This window comes from Phalacrocorax aristotelis, chromosome 24 (assembly GCF_949628215.1).
Source record: "Phalacrocorax aristotelis chromosome 24, bGulAri2.1, whole genome shotgun sequence".
NCBI lineage: Eukaryota > Metazoa > Chordata > Aves > Suliformes > Phalacrocoracidae > Phalacrocorax > Phalacrocorax aristotelis.
Window position 1 is genome coordinate 878,782 of NC_134299.1, and position 24,527 is coordinate 903,308.

General features: G+C 53.3%; 1 long non-coding RNA gene across 1 annotated transcript in view; it reads right to left on the reverse strand.

Annotated features, from left to right (window-relative positions):
• Positions 1–375: 375 nt before the first annotated feature.
• LOC142048035 (uncharacterized) overlaps positions 376–24,527 on the reverse strand; it is a 29,834-nt gene continuing 5,682 nt past the window's right edge. Inside the window, exons 2-4 of the long non-coding RNA XR_012657367.1 lie at positions 20,284–20,393; positions 10,416–10,525; positions 376–588 (exon numbers count right to left, since the gene is read on the reverse strand). This is a non-coding gene — a long non-coding RNA (uncharacterized LOC142048035). The remainder of the gene's footprint in view (positions 589–10,415; positions 10,526–20,283; positions 20,394–24,527) is intronic.

The following is a 24,527-nucleotide window of genomic DNA, read 5'->3' on the forward strand; positions in this document are numbered from 1 at the left end:
CAGGAAAGGTGCGTGAGGTACGCACGCCAGGAGGAGCGATCCCCCGTGCATCCGGCGCCGCGAATAAAGAATGCCTGCTCTTTAATACTAAATTGGTGTTGAGGAGTCGTTTCCGATTTTAACGCGTTTTTCGGTAACACAGGGAGTCAGATCAAGAGAGCCAGTGAACAACAAAACACCGACAGGCTACAGGACAGAGCAGGAGGAATAAAAAAAAAAAAAAAAAACGGAGCCAGAGCCAGGCAGAGAGAGGCAGAGAAAGAAAAAGGAGCCACAGGCTACAGGACAGAGAGAGGGAGGACTGGAAAGACGGGGAGGCAGGGAGCCACTCAGAGCGAGATGGAGAAAGAAGGTGCGGGGGGGGCGCAAAAAAAAATAATTTTGCAGCAGGTAAGGAAAGAGAGGGGGCCGGGGGAGAGACAGGGAGGGCCCAGGACGTACAAGAGAGGCAACGGGGCCCCAGTGGCCCAGGACTCACCGCGACTCTCGCTCTCAGCGCTGCTGGCACAATTTAGCCGTTCAGATGCTTCTTTCCCCTCCTCTCCTCCCTGCCTCTTCTGCAGCTCCAGACTCTAGGCCGTCCTCCACCTGAAGAGAATACGTGGGTGTCTTACAGCTCTTACCAGATGAGGCTTCCTAGGCACGTAGCCTAGCTTGCTCGTGCACTACACGCCCGTACCCAACTCCGGGTTACGCGTACAGACCCTACGGTGCACGTTGGTGGCCTGGCCCGCTGCGGGCTATGAAGGGGGATCCTTCCTCCCCCACCTGCAGGGACAGGCTCTCTCTTGCCTGCGGCAGGAAGGCAGCTGGCAGCCAGAGCACCTTCAGTTTCTTCTTCTTTACCTTTCGTTGGCGTCTCCAGCTTCAGCCGAGGCAGCTTCTGTCCGCAGCCGGGAAGGGCTTTGTCTATCCCTTTTCGGCCCTGCGCTGCGAGGACGGCGAGGACGGGCAGAGAGAAGCCACGCGAGCCTGAGACGGCCACAGGCAACGGCATCCCCGGGGGAAGGACAGACAACCACGTCCTCAGCACGGTCTCTGGGAGAGGGAAAGAAGAAACAGTGACCGTCATTACCGTCGATCGACCCTGGCCAAAGCCTCTCCTTCCGCAGGGGCTTCTGGACACACCGCTCCCTCCCCACGCTACTGCTAAGGGCCCCTGCACCAAGGGGGAATCCAGTGCGCTTGAGGGACGGCTTGCTGCCTTCACGACAGGGCCTGGGGGCGGCCTAAGGCTATGCAGCACGCTTATGGGGAGGTGCCGGAGCTGGGGGCAGGCGCACAGGGCAAGGGGGGCCAGGGGAGGCTGAGCGGGACCTCCGGTGGGCCGGGGACGCGGCCATCATCTGCGCCCTGGGCACGGGGAAAAGGTCATCGTCCTCCTCCTTTCCCTCTTCCCTTCTGTCAGCTCCCGGGGAACTCACCGCTTCTCGGGAAGCGGCCGCACCCGCAAGCCCCCAGTAATCAACACGAAGCCAACCCCAAAAATACACCTCGCGTACCGTACGCGCCACGGCCGCCCGGCACCCGAGCGCCGGAAGACCGCGCCTCCCGCCATGCCCGGCGAACCACGTGACAGGGCCGGCAGCCACTGCGCCAGGAATACAGCTCCCGGCATGCTCTGCGGCACAACCCGGCCGCCCGGCAGCCGCAAGGACTACAGCTCCCGGCATGCTCTGCGGCACAACCCGGCCGCCCGGCGGCCGGTTTGATGCGGAGCCACCCAGCATCCCTGCGAGCACAGCTGCAGGCGCAACAGCAGTTACGCAGCCACAACTAGGCACTAAACAAAGGCTTTCCAACACTGGAGGTCTAGAACAGGTAGACATTAGCACAGAAGCACAAGGGGCTCCGTCACACTGCACAAATCTCCCCGTGCCTACACACGCACACGTTCAGAAGTTAGTTATCAGAAAACGCCCGACTCAGCCATTTGCCACAGTCACGAGACTCACGACATGATAACACGACATGACACACGAGGTGGGCTCAGAGTTTTAAGGCAAGAAATACCTCCCACGCCCCCCACCCGAGATCTTTCAGGGTCCACACCTGCCATCGCCCCGCACCAAACCTACCCGGCCAAAGGCTTTCAGGTGGCCCGAAACACTGTACACAGAAAATAACCAGGGACAGACCTGCATTGTTCGGAAGCGAACGATGCCCGACCGGGGCTCCTCTGCGGGGCACGGAGCCCCCCGGCCCCGCCCGGAGACACACACCCGCCCCCCGCTGCCCGAACTCACCCACCAGCGCTCTCCGGCCCCCGGACACGGCCGCGCTGCTCTCTCAGGCGGCTGCCGCAGGCGAGGCTCGGGCACCGCCAGGCCTCCAGGCGTCCCGAGGGGCTGCCGGACACCGCAGGGGATGGCTGCCGGCGGCCGGACCGCCGCGGCGCTCCCCGCCCAGCTCCCAGCAGGCTCCGCCGGCCGCGGGCTTCCCACGCCGGGCCGCAGAGGGGCCCCGGCACCGCACAGGGACGCCTCGCGACCCGGCCGCCACACGCACCGGCCCTTCGGCCTCCACACGCACCGCTCCCGCCCCCGCTCCGACGCGCCGCGCACGCGCCACCGGAAGCCCGAGCCCTGCGGGGCGGCCCTTAAAGGGCGGCCGGAAGGAACGGCCCCCACCGGCCCCGCCCCCGCGCCCAGCCGGTGAGCGCCAGCGCCCCCTGCTGGCCGGGCCGCGCTCAGCTCGCGAGGGCGCCGAGGGCCGGGCGGGGCGGGACGCGCCGGCTCGGGGCCAGCGCCTTCTCGGGGCGAGCGGGAAACCCCTGCGGGCCCCGGTCACGGCCGGGCACAGCCGCGCGCCCTCCGAGAGCTGCTGAACGGGGCTGCCGCTCGTGACACATACCGAGCCGTCTGCGACGGGAGCGGGCAGAGGAGGAAGGGGCCGGCGGCCGCGGGGCCCTGGCCCCAGGCGGGGGGGGGGGGCTGGGGCCCGGGGGGCCGCCCCCCTACTCACAGTTCCCTCACAGTTGCCCCCTCACAGTTGCCCCCTCACAGTTGCCCCCTCACAGTTGCCCCCTCACAGTTGCCCCCTCACAGTTGCCCCCTCACAGTTGCCCCCTCACAGTTGCCCCCTCACAGTTGCCCCCTCACAGTTGCCCCCTCACAGTTGCCCCCTCACAGTTCATCCCATGGACGGAACCGGGACCTACTGTGAGGCACTGGGAAAGAAGTGGGAGGAAGCCGGGACAGACCAATATAGCCCAGTATGGACTAGACCAATATAGCCCAGTATGGACTGGAGGGAACTGCGAGGGAACCGCGAGAGAACCCCACAGAACAAACCATGGGGCACGAGAAGGCAGAGAATTAAGAATTAGGGACAGGGAGCCAGAAAAAAAAAAAAGAAAAAAACCAAAGGGAGACAGAGAGCAAAAGGAATCGCAATGCGTACGGAGAGAAGAGAGAAACAATTCTAGCATAGGGTCACGCGGGAGCCAGGGACAGCAAGATGGAGAAAGGACAGAAGCTACAGGCTACAGGGCAGAGAGGGAAGAATTAATGAATAGACACAGAGAGATGGGCAGAAAGACATGGAGAAAGGCTAAAGATCACACGGCCTACAGGGAAGAGAGAAGAGAGGGAGGAATTTTAAAAACAGGGGCAAGAAGCCAGAGAGAGGGAGAGAGAAGCAACAATAAAATGGGGACAAGCCACAGGGCAGCGAGGAGGGAATCAATGAATAAGAACACGAGACCAAAGAGAACACAATGTAGAATGGAAAAAAGGAACAGCGGCCTACAGGGAAGGAGGAATTAAAGATCAGGGACTGGGAGGCAGACAGAGACACATGAAGAAACAAGTGAAAAAAAAGAAAAAAACAAACCAACAGCAATGGGCTACAAAGACAGAGAGGGAGGAAATGAGGAAATAAAACGTCGCAGCAAGGAGCTGGACAGAGAGAGATGAGGACAAACAAATAGCACGGGTCCACGTGACAGAGAACGTGGAATTAGAACACAGAGAGAGGGAGCCGGACAGAGAGAGAGGCCGAGAGAAACATCTAGACAGGCTACAGCGGGCAGAGGCAGGAATTAAAACCTAGGGACAGGGAGCTGGACAGAGAGAGATGGAGGTCACAGGGAACAGCGGTGGCTGCAGGAAGAACAGGAATTCATGAATAGGGAAAGGGAGCTGGACAGAGAAGAACTCAGAAAGGCAAGAACAGTAGCAGGGTACAGAGCAGAGAAGACGAATTAAAAAGCACGGGGGGAGCGTTGAGGCAGACAGAGAGAGATTAAGAAAAAAGTCACGGGCTACGTGGCAAAGCAGGAGGAATTCAGAAACGAGGATGGGAACCAAGGGAGAGTGTGCTGGTGAAGGATAACGGGCATTAAAAGTGAGGGACGGGGAGCTGGGAAAAGCGAGGCAGAGAAAAACAGAATCACAGAGAGAATCACACAAAGCCAAAAAAGAAGAAACTGAACAACAGGAACAGGTGTAACCAAAGCGATGAAATCAACCAACCAGAGACGGTGTTCCATTACGGGAACATGGAGCGTACCAATCAGCGCACCTGTCGATCTGCATTTTAGTCCCTAGGCGATCGTTAATGTCAGCAGAACAACAGACAACATGCTTCTGTCAGAAAAGGATGACAAAACGCGGTTTCGCTTAGCGGACTGAGAAAACTAGCCAAGACTGCCAAGAGTAAGAGCCGAGAAGCTAAAAGGTAATTCCGGCAGGGGGAGATCGCGACCACCGACTCACAGACCACCACCGACCCAAGTAACACCACCTACTCAGAAGAGAACAACGGAAGAGGACAACCGAGCCTGCGCAGTGATTGACATACGGAACGAGCAAGTTTGTACCCATCGCTAGACAAGACAATAATGACTATGTATGAGTATGTAAAATTTTCATCTACAAATTGTACAGGAAAGGTGCGTGAGGTACGCACGCCAGGAGGAGCGATCCCCCGTGCATCCGGCGCCGTGAATATAGAATGCCTTCTCTTTAATACTAAATTGGTGTTGAGGAGTCGTTTCCGATTTTAACGCGTTTTTCGGTAACAGTTTTGGCACCCCAGGTGGGAACCTGCTTTTGAATCTCGACGGATCCGTGGGATCGTGGGACCTGCAGCCGGCCCCGAGGAATTCTCCGGGAGAGCTTCCGATCCCCGGGCCAGAGAATTCTGAGCAAGATCCCCTGGATTGAGGTAAACAAGGCATTCTTTGAAGAAGAAACTTAGGTAGAATAATACGTGGGGTTAGTTTCCCACATAGGATAGGATAGCGGGTTTGAGTCCCACAGGCCTGCCCGTAAGGCGCGGCGAAAGCCACGCAGGGTCGGGGCCAAGAGGTGCCTCGGTTGGTAAGTCTCTGCTAGGCGAAAGCCTGTGGAGCGGGACCCGAGGGTAGGGGAGTCTTCAACAGGGGGTTGAAGTCTCCAGGGATATCTAGCAGGGGGCTACAGATCCCAGTGGCAGATTTCCAGTGAGACCTCTAACGGGGGTTGGAGTCCCTCTGACTAGTATTTGTGATAGTGCACTATCACAACTACTAGTCGACTGGGAGACGGGAGCATTACTGAGTAGGAAACCTATCCCACAGAGAACACCTTTGCGATGTATTTTGAAGCACTGGAAAGACGTCGGGGGCGGTGACCCACTAACTCGGAAACCATTAATTGAATATTGCAATCATTGGTGGCCAACGTATCAATTGGAAGGTGGGCACAAATGGCCAGAACACGAGACATTGCAATATCGTACCATCTTGCAATTAATGTTGTTTTGTAAAAAGGGAAGGCAAACGGGAAGAAGTGGCATATGTTGATTTGTTCTTTACACCGTGGAATCATCCCGAGCAGCAGAAACAGCGTGAGATATGTCCACAAGATTCTACGGCAATGTTTCTGAAAAGAGGAAAACGTGGTGAGAACTTGAAAGAGTGTTGCTCTACTTGTGATACTGGATACTTCGCTTGATGAAACTGACAAGAAAATAGTATGGAATACAGCCAGAAGGCAGGTGCAGGGAGCACATGCTAACGGGAATTTACAGAGAACAATGAATAAGAATTTTCCATCTACAAATCCCGAGTGGGACCCTAATCAGCCAGGACCCAGGGGAATGTTGACTAGATGTCAGAGAGAGATTTTATTTGGAGTAAGACAAGCAATGCCAAAAGCAATAAATTGGTCAAAATTTATGAAGTGAGACAAGAATTAAGTGAGTCCCCTTCAGCCTTTATGGAAAGACTGAAGGTGACCACCAGAAAATATACTCATTTGAACCCAGAAAAACCAGAAAAAGCAATTCAGCTGGTCTCTATATTCATAAGACAATCAGCCCCAGATGGGGGCGGGGGGAGAGAAAACAACCTTCAGAAACTAGAACAACCTGAATCCAGAGATCTGGGTTAAATGCTTGAAGTAGCTTGGCATGAAGGAGACCAGGGGAATCAACCCTAGCTGAACACCTGGTTACACTGAAGCTACGGAATGAAGAAATAGAATTTTTGGTAGATACGGGAGCCACTTATTTGGTATTGAATACACGTGAAGAGAAATTTGATCATAAATCAGTAGATGTTGCTAGCGCAACAGGGCAAAGAAAAATTAGCCCCTCTCAGAGCCATTAAAGTTTAAATTGGAGAAGCAATGGGCAACTCACCAGTTTCTGCATATGCCTGAATGTCCACTGCCTCTGTTATGACGAGATCTATTAGGTCAATTAGATGCTCAAGTAACTTTTAAAGATGGAGAGATTAAATCACTAATACCAGAATCAAAAGCCACAGAGGCGAGAGCGTTTATGTTACAGGATTCCTCCAGGGAGGAACGGGTTCCCGAGGAAGTGGAAAACGTAGTAATTCCTTTGGTTTGAGCGAGCGGAGCTCCGGAGCGATCTAAGTGGGCAGAGCCGGTAAAAGTAACCTTAAAGCCTGGAGCCAAGCCCGTAAGACAAAAACAATACCCTATTAAGCGAGAGGCTCGAAAAGGATTACAGAAGTTAATTATAAAATTTTTCAGAATATGAGCTTTTAGTGGAATGTGAATCAGAATATAGTACTCCTGTGTCGCCAGTAAAGAAATCTAGAGGCAAAGAGTATTAGCTAGTTCACGATTTAAGGGCTATAAATCAGGTGGTCCAAGATATACATCCGGTAGTAGCTAATCCATACACTTTACTGACCTCTTTTAAAGGAGGAGCATAAATGGTTTACTGTACTAGATTTGAAGGACGCCTTCTTTTGCATACCTCCAGGCATAAAAAGTCAAAGCCTATTTGCTTTGCAATGGGAAAGCCCCACCACAGAATGAAAGACACAGCTACCATGGACCGTACTTCCACAAGGATTTAAAATTAGTCCTACGATACTTGAGACTCAGCTGGCAAAAAAAAATTAGAGATATAGAAAAAACAGAACCCAGGGAGAGGCATCTTGTTACAGAATGCGGATGACATTCTGATAGCGGCACAAAGTAAAGAAAAATGTTTTGAAATTTTTAAATTTTCTGGGCCAAGGAAGATGCGGAGTTTCCAGAAACAAAACCCAAATAGGAAAAGAAGCAGCCATTTATTTAGGATTTGAAATCTCAAAGACAAAGACAATTAGAAAGTGAAAAGAAAGAAACTATTTGTCAAATTCCCGAACCTAGCAGCCCGAAGGAACTGAGAGCTTTTCTGAAAACAATGAAATAGCATCAGCTCTGGATTCTGAACTATAGACTGTATGTAAAACCATTATTTGAGGCATTGAAAGACTCAAAAGGATAAATATTTAACCTGGACGCCCGGATGCCAAACGGCATTCAAAGAACTGAAAAGAGCCTCGATGATGGCCCCTGCATTAGGCCTACCTGATTTCGCTAAACCTTTTCAGTTGTTTGTCCACGAAAGACAACATTTAGCCCTTGGAGTGCTGACACAGCGACTGGGAACCTGGAAGAGACCTGTGGGCTACTTCTCCAAACAACCTGACCACGCGAGTTAAAGATGGCCTGGGTGTTTACGGGCAGTAGCAACAACAGCGCTGCCGATCCGGGAAGCCCCAAAGTTAACAATGGGACAGAAGATGACAGTATATATCCCGCACATAGCGGTGACTGTTTTAGAACAAAAGGGGGGTCGTTGGCTATCCCTTAGCAGAATGTTGAAATATCAAGTTGTTCTGTTAGAACAAGACGATGTGGAATCGAAGACTACTGCTATACTGAATCCTGCTATGTTTTTAACAACAGAAAACCTTACGGACAATTTAGAACACGATCGCTTGCTAACTATTGAACAAGTCTATTCCAGCAGACCAGACCTGAGACACAAACCTCTGGGAAAATCCTGATCTGGAGTTGTTTACAGATGGAAGAAGCTCTGGGCGAGAAGAGAAGCGAATGGCCGGATATGCTGTCGTTATCGCCGCCGAGGGAATGGAGTCAGGGGTGCTGCCTGCAAACACCTCAGCACAGAAAGCAGCATTGGTAGCATTGAAGCGAGCTCTGCGAATGGCAGAAGGACAAAGGATAAATATCTAGACTGATTCCAAACGTGCATTTGGTGTGATCCACGATCATGGAGCTATTGGGAAGGAGAAAGGACTGCCATCAGCCCAAGAATCATCAATACAGCATAAAGAAGAAATTCTCCAACTTCCGGAAGACGTGCAGAAACCAAAAGAAGTGGCGGTAAAGCGTTGCAAAGCTCATCAATTTGGCCAGACGGCTGTAAACATAAGCAAACGACTGACCGATAAAGCTGCAAAGAGGACTGCAGAGCAAGGTATCCTTGCACTAGTACCAGTAAAACAGATCAGAATTCCAAAGTTGAAACCGAGATATAATAAATTGGATGAGCAATTAGCAGAACAATTGGAAGCATCACAAAACACAGAGAGATGGTAGGTAACACCAGAAAAACAAGTAATAACAACAACCACCCCACAAGTTATGACAGAACTTGCAAAAGAAAACCATGAGCAAACACATTAGGCTGTAGGCGCTACGGTTTTGAGTTTAAAAACATCTGTAGCGTGTGTAGGCACGACAAGAATAGTTAAACCCATAGTAGCTAAGTGTCCAATCTGTCCTAGAAATAATCCCCTGAACCAAAGGAAACAACCTTTAGGCGTAACAAAACAAAAAATTCTCCCGGAAATTATTAGCAAATTAAGTTCTCTGAGTTACCCAGACAAAATAGATAGAGCAGTATTTGTCAGTGCTGATTGACAAATTTTCTAGATGGCCAGCAGCTTTCTCGTGCTGCACCGACAAAGCTAGAGTAGTAGTTAAGACGTTGCTGAAGGAAATAATACCAAGATTTAGAGTGCCAACGGGAATGTCCTCTGATAGAGCACCACATTTTTTTGCAGAGGTACTTCAACAAATTAATAAAATTTTGGGTAGAAAATGGGACCTGCATACACCCTGGAGACCACAATCAAGTGAAAAATTTCAGAACATGAAGCAAACACTAAACTGACATAGTGGAATATTATTGATCTAGGATGGAAGTATTGAGAAAATTATTATTTCAGAACTTCCAAACAGGGGAAATGTAACCAAAGTGATGAAATCAACCAGAGACGGTGTTCCATTACGGGAACATGGAGCGTACCAATCAGCGTACCTGTCGATCTGCATTTTAGTCCCTAGGCGATCATTAATGCGAACAGAACAACAGACAACGTGCTTCTGTCAGAAAAGGATGACAAAACGCGGTTTCGCTTAGCGGACTGAGAAAACTAGCCAAGACTGCCAAGAGTAAGAGCCGAGAAGCTAAAAGGTAATTCCGGCAGGGGGAGATCGCGACCACCGACTCACAGACCACCACCGACCCAAGTAACAGAAGAGAAAAACGGAAGAGGACAACCGAGCCTGCGCAGCGATTTACATACGGAACGAGCAAGTTTGTACCAATCAGCAGACAGGACAATAATGAATATGTATGAATACGTAAAACATTGATCTACAAATTGTACGGGAAAGGTGCGTGAGGTACGCACGCCAGGAGGAGCGATCCCCCGTGCATCCGGCGCCGCGAATAAAGAATGCCTGCTCTTTAATACTAAATTGGTGTTGAGGAGTCGTTTCCGATTTTAACGCGTTTTTCGGTAACACAGGGAGTCAGATCAAGAGAGCCAGAGAACAACAAAACACCGACAGGCTACAGGACAGAGCAGGAGGAATAAAAAAAAAAAAAAAAAACGGAGCCAGAGCCAGGCAGAGAGAGGCGGAGAAAGAAAAAGGAGCCACAGGCTACAGGACAGAGAGAGGGAGGACTGAAAAGACGGGGAGGCAGGGAGACACTCAGAGCAAGATGGAGAAAGAAGGTGCGGGGGGGGGGGCGCAAAAAAAAAAAGTAAATTTTGCAGCAGGTAAGGAAAGAGAGGGGGCCGGGGGAGAGACAGGGAGGGCCCAGGACGCACAAGAGAGGCAACGGGGCCCCAGTGGCCCAGGACTCACCGCGACTCTCGCTCTCAGCGCTGCTGGCACAATTTAGCCGTTCAGATGCTTCTTTCCCCTCCTCTCCTCCCTGCCTCTTCTGCAGCTCCAGACTCTAGGCCGTCCTCCACCTGAAGAGAATACGTGGGTGTCTTACAGCTCTTACCAGATGAGGCTTCCTAGGCACGTAGCCTAGCTCGCTCGTGCACTACACGCCCGTACCCAACTCCGGGTTACGCGTACAGACCCTACGGTGCACGTTGGTGGCCTGGCCCGCTGCGGGCTATGAAGGGGGATCCTTCCTCCCCCACCTGCATGGACAGGCTCTCTCTTGCCTGCGGCAGGAAGGCAGCTGGCAGCCAGAGCACCTTCAGTTTCTTCTTCTTTACCTTTCGTTGGCGTCTCCAGCTTCAGCTGAGGCAGCTCCTGTCCGCAGCCGGGAAGGGCTTTGTCTATCCCTTTTCGGCCCTGCGCTGCGAGGACGGCGAGGACGGGCAGAGAGAAGCCATGCGAGCCTGAGACGGCCGCAGGCAACGGCATCCCCGGGGGAAGGACAGACAACCACGTCCTCAGCACGGTCTCTGGGAGAGGGAAAGAAGAAACAGTGACCGTCATTACCGTCGATCGACCCTGGCCAAAGCCTCTCCTTCCGCAGGGGCTTCTGGACACACCGCTCCCTCCCCACGCTACTGCTAAGGGCCCCTGCACCAAGGGGGAATCCAGTGCGCTTGAGGGACGGCTTGCTGCCTTCACGACAGGGCCTGGGGGCGGCCTAAGGCTATGCAGCACGCTTATGGGGAGGTGCCGGAGCTGGGGGCAGGCGCACGGGGCAAGGGGGGCCAGGGGAGGCTGAGCGGGACCTCCGGTGGGCCGGGGACGCGGCCATCATCTGCGCCCTGGGCACGGGGAAAAGGTCATCGTCCTCCTCCTTTCCCTCTTCCCTTCTGTCAGCTCCCGGGGAACTCACCGCTTCTCGGGAAGCGGCCGCACCCGCAAGCCCCCAGTAATCAACACGAAGCCAACCCCAAAAATACACCTCGCGTACCGTACGCGCCACGGCCGCCCGGCACCCGAGCGCCGGAAGACCGCGCCTCCCGCCATGCCCGGCGAACCACGTGACAGGGCCGGCAGCCACTGCGCCAGGAATACAGCTCCCGGCATGCTCTGCGGCACAACCCGGCCGCCCGGCAGCCGCAAGGACTACAGCTCCCGGCATGCTCTGCGGCACAACCCGGCCGCCCGGCGGCCGGTTTGATGCGGAGCCACCCAGCATCCCTGCGAGCACAGCTGCAGGCGCAACAGCAGTTACGCAGCCACAACTAGGCACTAAACAAAGGCTTTCCAACACTGGAGGTCTAGAACAGGTAGACATTAGCACAGAAGCACAAGGGGCTCCGTCACCCTGCACAAATCTCCCCGTGCCTACACACGCACACGTTCAGAAGTTAGTTATCAGAAAACGCCCGACTCAGCCATTTGCCACAGTCACGAGACTCACGACATGATAACACGACATGACACGCGAGGTGGGCTCAGAGTTTTAAGGCAAGAAATACCTCCCACGCCCCCCACCCGAGATCTTTCAGGGTCCACACCTGCCATCGCCCCGCACCAAACCTACCCGGCCAAAGGCTTTCAGGTGGCCCGAAACACTGTACACAGAAAATAACCAGGGACAGACCTGCATTGTTCGGAAGCGAACGATGCCCGACCGGGGCTCCTCTGCGGGGCACGGAGCCCCCCGGCCCCGCCCGGAGACACACACCCGCCCCCCGCTGCCCGAACTCACCCACCAGCGCTCTCCGGCCCCCGGACACGGCCGCGCTGCTCTCTCAGGCGGCTGCCGCAGGCGAGGCTCGGGCACCGCCAGGCCTCCAGGCGTCCCGAGGGGCTGCCGGACACCGCAGGGGATGGCTGCCGGCGGCCGGACCGCCGCGGCGCTCCCCGCCCAGCTCCCAGCAGGCTCCGCCGGCCGCGGGCTTCCCACGCCGGGCCGCAGAGGGGCCCCGGCACCGCACAGGGACGCCTCGCGACCCGGCCGCCACACGCACCGGCCCTTCGGCCTCCACACGCACCGCTCCCGCCCCCGCTCCGACGCGCCGCGCACGCGCCACCGGAAGCCCGAGCCCCGCGGGGCGGCCCTTAAAGGGCGGCCGGAAGGAACGGCCCCCACCGGCCCCGCCCCCGCGCCCAGCCGGTGAGCGCCAGCGCCCCCTGCTGGCCGGGCCGCGCTCAGCTCGCGAGGGCGCCGAGGGCCGGGCGGGGCGGGACGCGCCGGCTCGGGGCCAGCGCCTTCTCGGGGCGAGCGGGAAACCCCTGCGGGCCCCGGTCACGGCCGGGCACAGCCGCGCGCCCTCCGAGAGCTGCTGAACGCGGCTGCCGCTCGTGACACATACCGAGCCGTCTGCGACGGGAGCGGGCAGAGGAGGAAGGGGCCGGCGGCCGCGGGGCCCTGGCCCCAGGCGGGGGGGGGGGGCTGGGGCCCGGGGGGCCGCCCCCGTACTCACAGTTCCCTCACAGTTCCCTCACAGTTCCCTCACAGTTCCCTCACAGTTCCCTCACAGTTCCCTCACAGTTCCCTCACAGTTCCCTCACAGTTCCCTCACAGTTCATCCCATGGACGGAACCGGGACCTACTGTGAGGCACTGGGAAAGAAGTGGGAGGAAGCCGGGACAGACCAATATAGCCCAGTATGGACTAGACCAATATAGCCCAGTATGGACTGGAGGGAACTGCGAGGGAACCGCGAGAGAACCCCACAGAACAAACCATGGGGCACGAGAAGGCAGAGAATTAAGAATTAGGGACAGGGAGCCAGAAAAAAAAAAAAGAAAAAAACCAAAGGGAGACAGAGAGCAAAAGGAATCGCAATGCGTACGGAGAGAAGAGAGAAACAATTCTAGCATAGGGTCACGCGGGAGCCAGGGACAGCAAGATGGAGAAAGGACAGAAGCTACAGGCTACAGGGCAGAGAGGGAAGAATTAATGAATAGACACAGAGAGATGGGCAGAAAGACATGGAGAAAGGCTAAAGATCACACGGCCTACAGGGAAGAGAGAAGAGAGGGAGGAATTTTAAAAACAGGGGCAAGAAGCCAGAGAGAGGGAGAGAGAAGCAACAATAAAATGGGGACAAGCCACAGGGCAGCGAGGAGGGAATCAATGAATAAGAACACGAGACCAAAGAGAACACAATGTAGAATGGAAAAAAGGAACAGCGGCCTACAGGGAAGGAGGAATTAAAGATCAGGGACTGGGAGGCAGACAGAGACACATGAAGAAACAAGTGAAAAAAAAGAAAAAAACAAACCAACAGCAATGGGCTACAAAGACAGAGAGGGAGGAAATGAGGAAATAAAACGTCGCAGCAAGGAGCTGGACAGAGAGAGATGAGGACAAACAAATAGCACGGGTCCACGTGACAGAGAACGTGGAATTAGAACACAGAGAGAGGGAGCCGGACAGAGAGAGAGGCCGAGAGAAACATCTAGACAGGCTACAGCGGGCAGAGGCAGGAATTAAAACCTAGGGACAGGGAGCTGGACAGAGAGAGATGGAGGTCACAGGGAACAGCGGTGGCTGCAGGAAGAACAGGAATTCATGAATAGGGAAAGGGAGCTGGACAGAGAACTCAGAAAGGCAAGAACAGTAGCAGGGTACAGAGCAGAGAAGACGAATTAAAAAGCACGGGGGGAGCGTTGAGGCAGACAGAGAGAGATTAAGAAAAAAGTCACGGGCTACGTGGCAAAGCAGGAGGAATTCAGAAACGAGGATGGGAACCAAGGGAGAGTGTGCTGGTGAAGGATAACAGGCATTAAAAGTGAGGGACGGGGAGCTGGGAAAAGCGAGGCAGAGAAAAACAGAATCACAGAGAGAATCACACAAAGCCAAAAAAGAAGAAACTGAACAACAGGAACAGGTGTAACCAAAGCGATGAAATCAACCAACCAGAGACGGTGTTCCATTACGGGAACATGGAGCGTACCAATCAGCGCACCTGTCGATCTGCATTTTAGTCCCTAGGCGATCGTTAATGTCAGCAGAACAACAGACAACATGCTTCTGTCAGAAAAGGATGACAAAACGCGGTTTCGTGGAGCGGACTGAGAAAACTAGCCAAGACTGCCAAGAGTAAGAGCCGAGAAGCTAAAAGGTAATTCCGGCAGGGGGAGATCGCGACCACCGACTCACAGACCACCACCGACCCAAGTAACACCACCTACTCAGAAGAGAACAACGGAAGAGGACAACCGAGCCTGCGCAGTGATTGACATACGGAACGAGCAAGTTTGTACCCATCGCTAGACAAGACAATAATGACTATGTATGAGTATGTAAAATTTTCATCTACAAATTGTACAGGAAAGGTGCGTGAGGTACGCACGCCAGGAGGAGCGATCCCCCGTGCATCCGGCGCCGTGAATATAGAATGCCTGCTCTTTAATACTAAATTGGTGTTGAGGAGTCGTTTCCGATTTTAACGCGTTTTTCGGTAACAGTTTTGGCACCCCAGGTGGGAACCTGCTTTTGAATCTCGACGGATCCGTGGGATCGTGGGACCTGCAGCCGGCCCCGAGGAATTCTCCGGGAGAGCTTCCGATCCCCGGGCCAGAGAATTCTGAGCAAGATCCCCTGGATTGAGGTAAACAAGGCATTCTTTGAAGAAGAAACTTAGGTAGAATAATACGTGGGGTTAGTTTCCCACATAGGATAGGATAGCGGGTTTGAGTCCCACAGGCCTGCCCGTAAGGCGCGGCGAAAGCCACGCAGGGTCGGGGCCAAGAGGTGCCTCGGTTGGTAAGTCTCTGCTAGGCGAAAGCCTGTGGAGCGGGACCCGAGGGTAGGGGAGTCTTCAACAGGGGGTTGAAGTCTCCAGGGATATCTAGCAGGGGGCTACAGATCCCAGTGGCAGATTTCCAGTGAGACCTCTAACGGGGGTTGGAGTCCCTCTGACTAGTATTTGTGATAGTGCACTATCACAACTACTAGTCGACTGGGAGACGGGAGCATTACTGAGTAGGAAACCTATCCCACAGAGAACACCTTTGCGATGTATTTTGAAGCACTGGAAAGACGTCGGGGGCGGTGACCCACTAACTCGGAAACCATTAATTGAATATTGCAATCATTGGTGGCCAACGTATCAATTGGAAGGTGGGCACAAATGGCCAGAACACGAGACATTGCAATATCGTACCATCTTGCAATTAATGTTGTTTTGTAAAAAGGGAAGGCAAACGGGAAGAAGTGGCATATGTTGATTTGTTCTTTACACCGTGGAATCATCCCGAGCAGCAGAAACAGCGTGAGATATGTCCACAAGATTCTACGGCAATGTTTCTGAAAAGAGGAAAACGTGGTGAGAACTTGAAAGAGTGTTGCTCTACTTGTGATACTGGATACTTCGCTTGATGAAACTGACAAGAAAATAGTATGGAATACAGCCAGAAGGCAGGTGCAGGGAGCACATGCTAACGGGAATTTACAGAGAACAATGAATAAGAATTTTCCATCTACAAATCCCGAGTGGGACCCTAATCAGCCAGGACCCAGGGGAATGTTGACTAGATGTCAGAGAGAGATTTTATTTGGAGTAAGACAAGCAATGCCAAAAGCAATAAATTGGTCAAAATTTATGAAGTGAGACAAGAATTAAGTGAGTCCCCTTCAGCCTTTATGGAAAGACTGAAGGTGACCACCAGAAAATATACTCATTTGAACCCAGAAAAACCAGAAAAAGCAATTCAGCTGGTCTCTATATTCATAAGACAATCAGCCCCAGATGGGGGCGGGGGGAGAGAAAACAACCTTCAGAAACTAGAACAACCTGAATCCAGAGATCTGGGTTAAATGCTTGAAGTAGCTTGGCATGAAGGAGACCAGGGGAATCAACCCTAGCTGAACACCTGGTTACACTGAAGCTACGGAATGAAGAAATAGAATTTTTGGTAGATACGGGAGCCACTTATTTGGTATTGAATACACGTGAAGAGAAATTTGATCATAAATCAGTAGATGTTGCTAGCGCAACAGGGCAAAGAAAAATTAGCCCCTCTCAGAGCCATTAAAGTTTAAATTGGAGAAGCAATGGGCAACTCACCAGTTTCTGCATATGCCTGAATGTCCACTGCCTCTGTTATGACGAGATCTATTAGGTCAATTAGATGCTCAAGTAACTTTTAAAGATGGAGAGATTAAATCACTAATACCAGAATCAAAAGCCACAGAGGCGAGAGCGTTTATGTTACAGGATTCCTCCAGGGAGGAACGGGTTCCCGAGGAAGTGGAAAACGTAGTAATTCCTTTGGTTTGAGCGAGCGGAGCTCCGGAGCGATCTAAGTGGGCAGAGCCGGTAAAAGTAACCTTAAAGCCTGGAGCCAAGCCCGTAAGACAAAAACAATACCCTATTAAGCGAGAGGCTCGAAAAGGATTACAGAAGTTAATTATAAAATTTTTCAGAATATGAGCTTTTAGTGGAATGTGAATCAGAATATAGTACTCCTGTGTCGCCAGTAAAGAAATCTAGAGGCAAAGAGTATTAGCTAGTTCACGATTTAAGGGCTATAAATCAGGTGGTCCAAGATATACATCCGGTAGTAGCTAATCCATACACTTTACTGACCTCTTTTAAAGGAGGAGCATAAATGGTTTACTGTACTAGATTTGAAGGACGCCTTCTTTTGCATACCTCCAGGCATAAAAAGTCAAAGCCTATTTGCTTTGCAATGGGAAAGCCCCACCACAGAATGAAAGACACAGCTACCATGGACCGTACTTCCACAAGGATTTAAAATTAGTCCTACGATACTTGAGACTCAGCTGGCAAAAAAAAATTAGAGATATAGAAAAAACAGAACCCAGGGAGAGGCATCTTGTTACAGAATGCGGATGACATTCTGATAGCGGCACAAAGTAAAGAAAAATGTTTTGAAATTTTTAAATTTTCTGGGCCAAGGAAGATGCGGAGTTTCCAGAAACAAAACCCAAATAGGAAAAGAAGCAGCCATTTATTTAGGATTTGAAATCTCAAAGACAAAGACAATTAGAAAGTGAAAAGAAAGAAACTATTTGTCAAATTCCCGAACCTAGCAGCCCGAAGGAACTGAGAGCTTTTCTGAAAACAATGAAATAGCATCAGCTCTGGATTCTGAACTATAGACTGTATGTAAAACCATTATTTGAGGCATTGAAAGACTCAAAAGGATAAATATTTAACCTGGACGCCCGGATGCCAAACGGCATTCAAAGAACTGAAAAGAGCCTCGATGATGGCCCCTGCATTAGGCCTACCTGATTTCGCTAAACCTTTTCAGTTGTTTGTCCACGAAAGACAACATTTAGCCCTTGGAGTGCTGACACAGCGACTGGGAACCTGGAAGAGACCTGTGGGCTACTTCTCCAAACAACCTGACCACGCGAGTTAAAGATGGCCTGGGTGTTTACGGGCAGTAGCAACAACAGCGCTGCCGATCCGGGAAGCCCCAAAGTTAACAATGGGACAGAAGATGACAGTATATATCCCGCACATAGCGGTGACTGTTTTAGAACAAAAGGGGGGTCGTTGGCTATCCCTTAGCAGAATGTTGAAATATCAAGTTGTTCTGTTAGAACAAGACGATGTGGAATCGAAGACTACTGCTATACTGAATCCTGCTATGTTTTTAACAACAGAAAACCTTACGGACAATTTAGAACACGATCGCTTGCTAACTATTGAACAAGTCTATTCCAGCAGACCAGACCTGAGACACAAACCTCTGGGAAAATCCTGATCTGGAGTTGTTTACAGATGGAAGAAGCTCTGGGCGAGAAGAGAAGCGAATGGCCGGATATGCTGTCGTTATCGCCGCCGAGGGAATGGAGTCAGGGGTGCTGCCTGCAAACACCTCAGCACAGAAAGCAGCATTGGTAGCATTGAAGCGAGCTCTGCGAATGGCAGAAGGACAAAGGATAAATATCTAGACTGATTCCAAACGTGCATTTGGTGTGATCCACGATCATGGAGCTATTGGGAAGGAGAAAGGACTGCCATCAGCCCAAGAATCATCAATACAGCATAAAGAAGAAATTCTCCAACTTCCGGAAGACGTGCAGAAACCAAAAGAAGTGGCGGTAAAGCGTTGCAAAGCTCATCAATTTGGCCAGACGGCTGTAAACATAAGCAAACGACTGACCGATAAAGCTGCAAAGAGGACTGCAGAGCAAGGTATCCTTGCACTAGTACCAGTAAAACAGATCAGAATTCCAAAGTTGAAACCGAGATATAATAAATTGGATGAGCAATTAGCAGAACAATTGGAAGCATCACAAAACACAGAGAGATGGTAGGTAACACCAGAAAAACAAGTAATAACAACAACCACCCCACAAGTTATGACAGAACTTGCAAAAGAAAACCATGAGCAAACACATTAGGCTGTAGGCGCTACGGTTTTGAGTTTAAAAACATCTGTAGCGTGTGTAGGCACGACAAGAATAGTTAAACCCATAGTAGCTAAGTGTCCAATCTGTCCTAGAAATAATCCCCTGAACCAAAGGAAACAACCTTTAGGCGTAACAAAACAAAAAATTCTCCCGGAAATTATTAGCAAATTAAGTTCTCTGAGTTACCCAGACAAAATAGATAGAGCAGTATTTGTCAGTGCTGATTGACAAATTTTCTAGATGGCCAGCAGCTTTCTCGTGCTGCACCGACAAAGCTAGAGTAGTAGTTAAGACGTTGCTGAAGGAAATAATACCAAGATTTAGAGTGCCAACGGGAATGTCCTCTGATAGAGCACCACATTTTTTTGCAGAGGTACTTCAACAAATTAATAAAATTTTGGGTAGAAAATGGGACCTGCATACACCCTGGAGACCACAATCAAGTGAAAAATTTCAGAACATGAAGCAAACACTAAACTGACATAGTGGAATATTATTGATCTAGGATGGAAGTATTGAGAAAATTATTATTTCAGAACTTCCAAACAGGGGAAATGTAACCAAAGTGATGAAATCAACCAGAGACGGTGTTCCATTACGGGAACATGGAGCGTACCAATCAGCGTACCTGTCGATCTGCATTTTAGTCCCTAGGCGATCATTAATGCGAACAGAACAACAGACAACGTGCTTCTGTCAGAAAAGGATGACAAAACGCGGTTTCGCTTAGCGGACTGAGAAAACTAGCCAAGACTGCCAAGAGTAAGAGCCGAGAAGCTAAAAGGTAATTCCGGCAGGGGGAGATCGCGACCACCGACTCACAGACCACCACCGACCCAAGTAACAGAAGAGAAAAACGGAAGAGGACAACCGAGCCTGCGCAGCGATTTACATACGGAACGAGCAAGTTTGTACCAATCAGCAGACAGGACAATAATGAATATGTATGAATACGTAAAACATTGATCTACAAATTGTACGGGAAAGGTGCGTGAGGTACGCACGCCAGGAGGAGCGATCCCCCGTGCATCCGGCGCCGCGAATAAAGAATGCCTGCTCTTTAATACTAAATTGGTGTTGAGGAGTCGTTTCCGATTTTAACGCGTTTTTCGGTAACACAGGGAGTCAGATCAAGAGAGCCAGAGAACAACAAAACACCGACAGGCTACAGGACAGAGCAGGAGGAATAAAAAAAAAAAAAAAAAACGGAGCCAGAGCCAGGCAGAGAGAGGCGGAGAAAGAAAAAGGAGCCACAGGCTACAGGACAGAGAGAGGGAGGACTGAAAAGACGGGGAGGCAGGGAGACACTCAGAGCAAGATGGAGAAAGAAGGTGCGGGGGGGGGGGCGCAAAAAAAAAAAGTAAATTTTGCAGCAGGTAAGGAAAGAGAGGGGGCCGGGGGAGAGACAGGGAGGGCCCAGGACGCACAAGAGAGGCAACGGGGCCCCAGTGGCCCAGGACTCACCGCGACTCTCGCTCTCAGCGCTGCTGGCACAATTTAGCCGTTCAGATGCTTCTTTCCCCTCCTCTCCTCCCTGCCTCTTCTGCAGCTCCAGACTCTAGGCCGTCCTCCACCTGAAGAGAATACGTGGGTGTCTTACAGCTCTTACCAGATGAGGCTTCCTAGGCACGTAGCCTAGCTCGCTCGTGCACTACACGCCCGTACCCAACTCCGGGTTACGCGTACAGACCCTACGGTGCACGTTGGTGGCCTGGCCCGCTGCGGGCTATGAAGGGGGATCCTTCCTCCCCCACCTGCATGGACAGGCTCTCTCTTGCCTGCGGCAGGAAGGCAGCTGGCAGCCAGAGCACCTTCAGTTTCTTCTTCTTTACCTTTCGTTGGCGTCTCCAGCTTCAGCTGAGGCAGCTCCTGTCCGCAGCCGGGAAGGGCTTTGTCTATCCCTTTTCGGCCCTGCGCTGCGAGGACGGCGAGGACGGGCAGAGAGAAGCCATGCGAGCCTGAGACGGCCGCAGGCAACGGCATCCCCGGGGGAAGGACAGACAACCACGTCCTCAGCACGGTCTCTGGGAGAGGGAAAGAAGAAACAGTGACCGTCATTACCGTCGATCGACCCTGGCCAAAGCCTCTCCTTCCGCAGGGGCTTCTGGACACACCGCTCCCTCCCCACGCTACTGCTAAGGGCCCCTGCACCAAGGGGGAATCCAGTGCGCTTGAGGGACGGCTTGCTGCCTTCACGACAGGGCCTGGGGGCGGCCTAAGGCTATGCAGCACGCTTATGGGGAGGTGCCGGAGCTGGGGGCAGGCGCACGGGGCAAGGGGGGCCAGGGGAGGCTGAGCGGGACCTCCGGTGGGCCGGGGACGCGGCCATCATCTGCGCCCTGGGCACGGGGAAAAGGTCATCGTCCTCCTCCTTTCCCTCTTCCCTTCTGTCAGCTCCCGGGGAACTCACCGCTTCTCGGGAAGCGGCCGCACCCGCAAGCCCCCAGTAATCAACACGAAGCCAACCCCAAAAATACACCTCGCGTACCGTACGCGCCACGGCCGCCCGGCACCCGAGCGCCGGAAGACCGCGCCTCCCGCCATGCCCGGCGAACCACGTGACAGGGCCGGCAGCCACTGCGCCAGGAATACAGCTCCCGGCATGCTCTGCGGCACAACCCGGCCGCCCGGCAGCCGCAAGGACTACAGCTCCCGGCATGCTCTGCGGCACAACCCGGCCGCCCGGCGGCCGGTTTGATGCGGAGCCACCCAGCATCCCTGCGAGCACAGCTGCAGGCGCAACAGCAGTTACGCAGCCACAACTAGGCACTAAACAAAGGCTTTCCAACACTGGAGGTCTAGAACAGGTAGACATTAGCACAGAAGCACAAGGGGCTCCGTCACCCTGCACAAATCTCCCCGTGCCTACACACGCACACGTTCAGAAGTTAGTTATCAGAAAACGCCCGACTCAGCCATTTGCCACAGTCACGAGACTCACGACATGATAACACGACATGACACGCGAGGTGGGCTCAGAGTTTTAAGGCAAGAAATACCTCCCACGCCCCCCACCCGAGATCTTTCAGGGTCCACACCTGCCATCGCCCCGCACCAAACCTACCCGGCCAAAGGCTTTCAGGTGGCCCGAAACACTGTACACAGAAAATAACCAGGGACAGACCTGCATTGTTCGGAAGCGAACGATGCCCGACCGGGGCTCCTCTGCGGGGCACGGAGCCCCCCGGCCCCGCCCGGAGACACACACCCGCCCCCCGCTGCCCGAACTCACCCACCAGCGCTCTCCGGCCCCCGGACACGGCCGCGCTGCTCTCTCAGGCGGCTGCCGCAGGCGAGGCTCGGGCACCGCCAGGCCTCCAGGCGTCCCGAGGGGCTGCCGGACACCGCAGGGGATGGCTGCCGGCGGCCGGACCGCCGCGGCGCTCCCCGCCCAGCTCCCAGCAGGCTCCGCCGGCCGCGGGCTTCCCACGCCGGGCCGCAGAGGGGCCCCGGCACCGCACAGGGACGCCTCGCGACCCGGCCGCCACACGCACCGGCCCTTCGGCCTCCACACGCACCGCTCCCGCCCCCGCTCCGACGCGCCGCGCACGCGCCACCGGAAGCCCGAGCCCCGCGGGGCGGCCCTTAAAGGGCGGCCGGAAGGAACGGCCCCCACCGGCCCCGCCCCCGCGCCCAGCCGGTGAGCGCCAGCGCCCCCTGCTGGCCGGGCCGCGCTCAGCTCGCGAGGGCGCCGAGGGCCGGGCGGGGCGGGACGCGCCGGCTCGGGGCCAGCGCCTTCTCGGGGCGAGCGGGAAACCCCTGCGGGCCCCGGTCACGGCCGGGCACAGCCGCGCGCCCTCCGAGAGCTGCTGAACGCGGCTGCCGCTCGTGACACATACCGAGCCGTCTGCGACGGGAGCGGGCAGAGGAGGAAGGGGCCGGCGGCCGCGGGGCCCTGGCCCCAGGCGGGGGGGGGGGGCTGGGGCCCGGGGGGCCGCCCCCGTACTCACAGTTCCCTCACAGTTCCCTCACAGTTCCCTCACAGTTCCCTCACAGTTCCCTCACAGTTCATCCCATGGACGGAACCGGGACCTACTGTGAGGCACTGGGAAAGAAGTGGGAGGAAGCCGGGACAGACCAATATAGCCCAGTATGGACTAGACCAATATAGCCCAGTATGGACTGGAGGGAACTGCGAGGGAACCGCGAGAGAACCCCACAGAACAAACCATGGGGCACGAGAAGGCAGAGAATTAAGAATTAGGGACAGGGAGCCAGAAAAAAAAAAAAGAAAAAAACCAAAGGGAGACAGAGAGCAAAAGGAATCGCAATGCGTACGGAGAGAAGAGAGAAACAATTCTAGCATAGGGTCACGCGGGAGCCAGGGACAGCAAGATGGAGAAAGGACAGAAGCTACAGGCTACAGGGCAGAGAGGGAAGAATTAATGAATAGACACAGAGAGATGGGCAGAAAGACATGGAGAAAGGCTAAAGATCACACGGCCTACAGGGAAGAGAGAAGAGAGGGAGGAATTTTAAAAACAGGGGCAAGAAGCCAGAGAGAGGGAGAGAGAAGCAACAATAAAATGGGGACAAGCCACAGGGCAGCGAGGAGGGAATCAATGAATAAGAACACGAGACCAAAGAGAACACAATGTAGAATGGAAAAAAGGAACAGCGGCCTACAGGGAAGGAGGAATTAAAGATCAGGGACTGGGAGGCAGACAGAGACACATGAAGAAACAAGTGAAAAAAAAGAAAAAAACAAACCAACAGCAATGGGCTACAAAGACAGAGAGGGAGGAAATGAGGAAATAAAACGTCGCAGCAAGGAGCTGGACAGAGAGAGATGAGGACAAACAAATAGCACGGGTCCACGTGACAGAGAACGTGGAATTAGAACACAGAGAGAGGGAGCCGGACAGAGAGAGAGGCCGAGAGAAACATCTAGACAGGCTACAGCGGGCAGAGGCAGGAATTAAAACCTAGGGACAGGGAGCTGGACAGAGAGAGATGGAGGTCACAGGGAACAGCGGTGGCTGCAGGAAGAACAGGAATTCATGAATAGGGAAAGGGAGCTGGACAGAGAACTCAGAAAGGCAAGAACAGTAGCAGGGTACAGAGCAGAGAAGACGAATTAAAAAGCACGGGGGGAGCGTTGAGGCAGACAGAGAGAGATTAAGAAAAAAGTCACGGGCTACGTGGCAAAGCAGGAGGAATTCAGAAACGAGGATGGGAACCAAGGGAGAGTGTGCTGGTGAAGGATAACAGGCATTAAAAGTGAGGGACGGGGAGCTGGGAAAAGCGAGGCAGAGAAAAACAGAATCACAGAGAGAATCACACAAAGCCAAAAAAGAAGAAACTGAACAACAGGAACAGGTGTAACCAAAGCGATGAAATCAACCAACCAGAGACGGTGTTCCATTACGGGAACATGGAGCGTACCAATCAGCGCACCTGTCGATCTGCATTTTAGTCCCTAGGCGATCGTTAATGTCAGCAGAACAACAGACAACATGCTTCTGTCAGAAAAGGATGACAAAACGCGGTTTCGTGGAGCGGACTGAGAAAACTAGCCAAGACTGCCAAGAGTAAGAGCCGAGAAGCTAAAAGGTAATTCCGGCAGGGGGAGATCGCGACCACCGACTCACAGACCACCACCGACCCAAGTAACACCACCTACTCAGAAGAGAACAACGCAAGAGGACAACCGAGCCTGCGCAGTGATTGACATACGGAACGAGCAAGTTTGTACCCATCGCTAGACA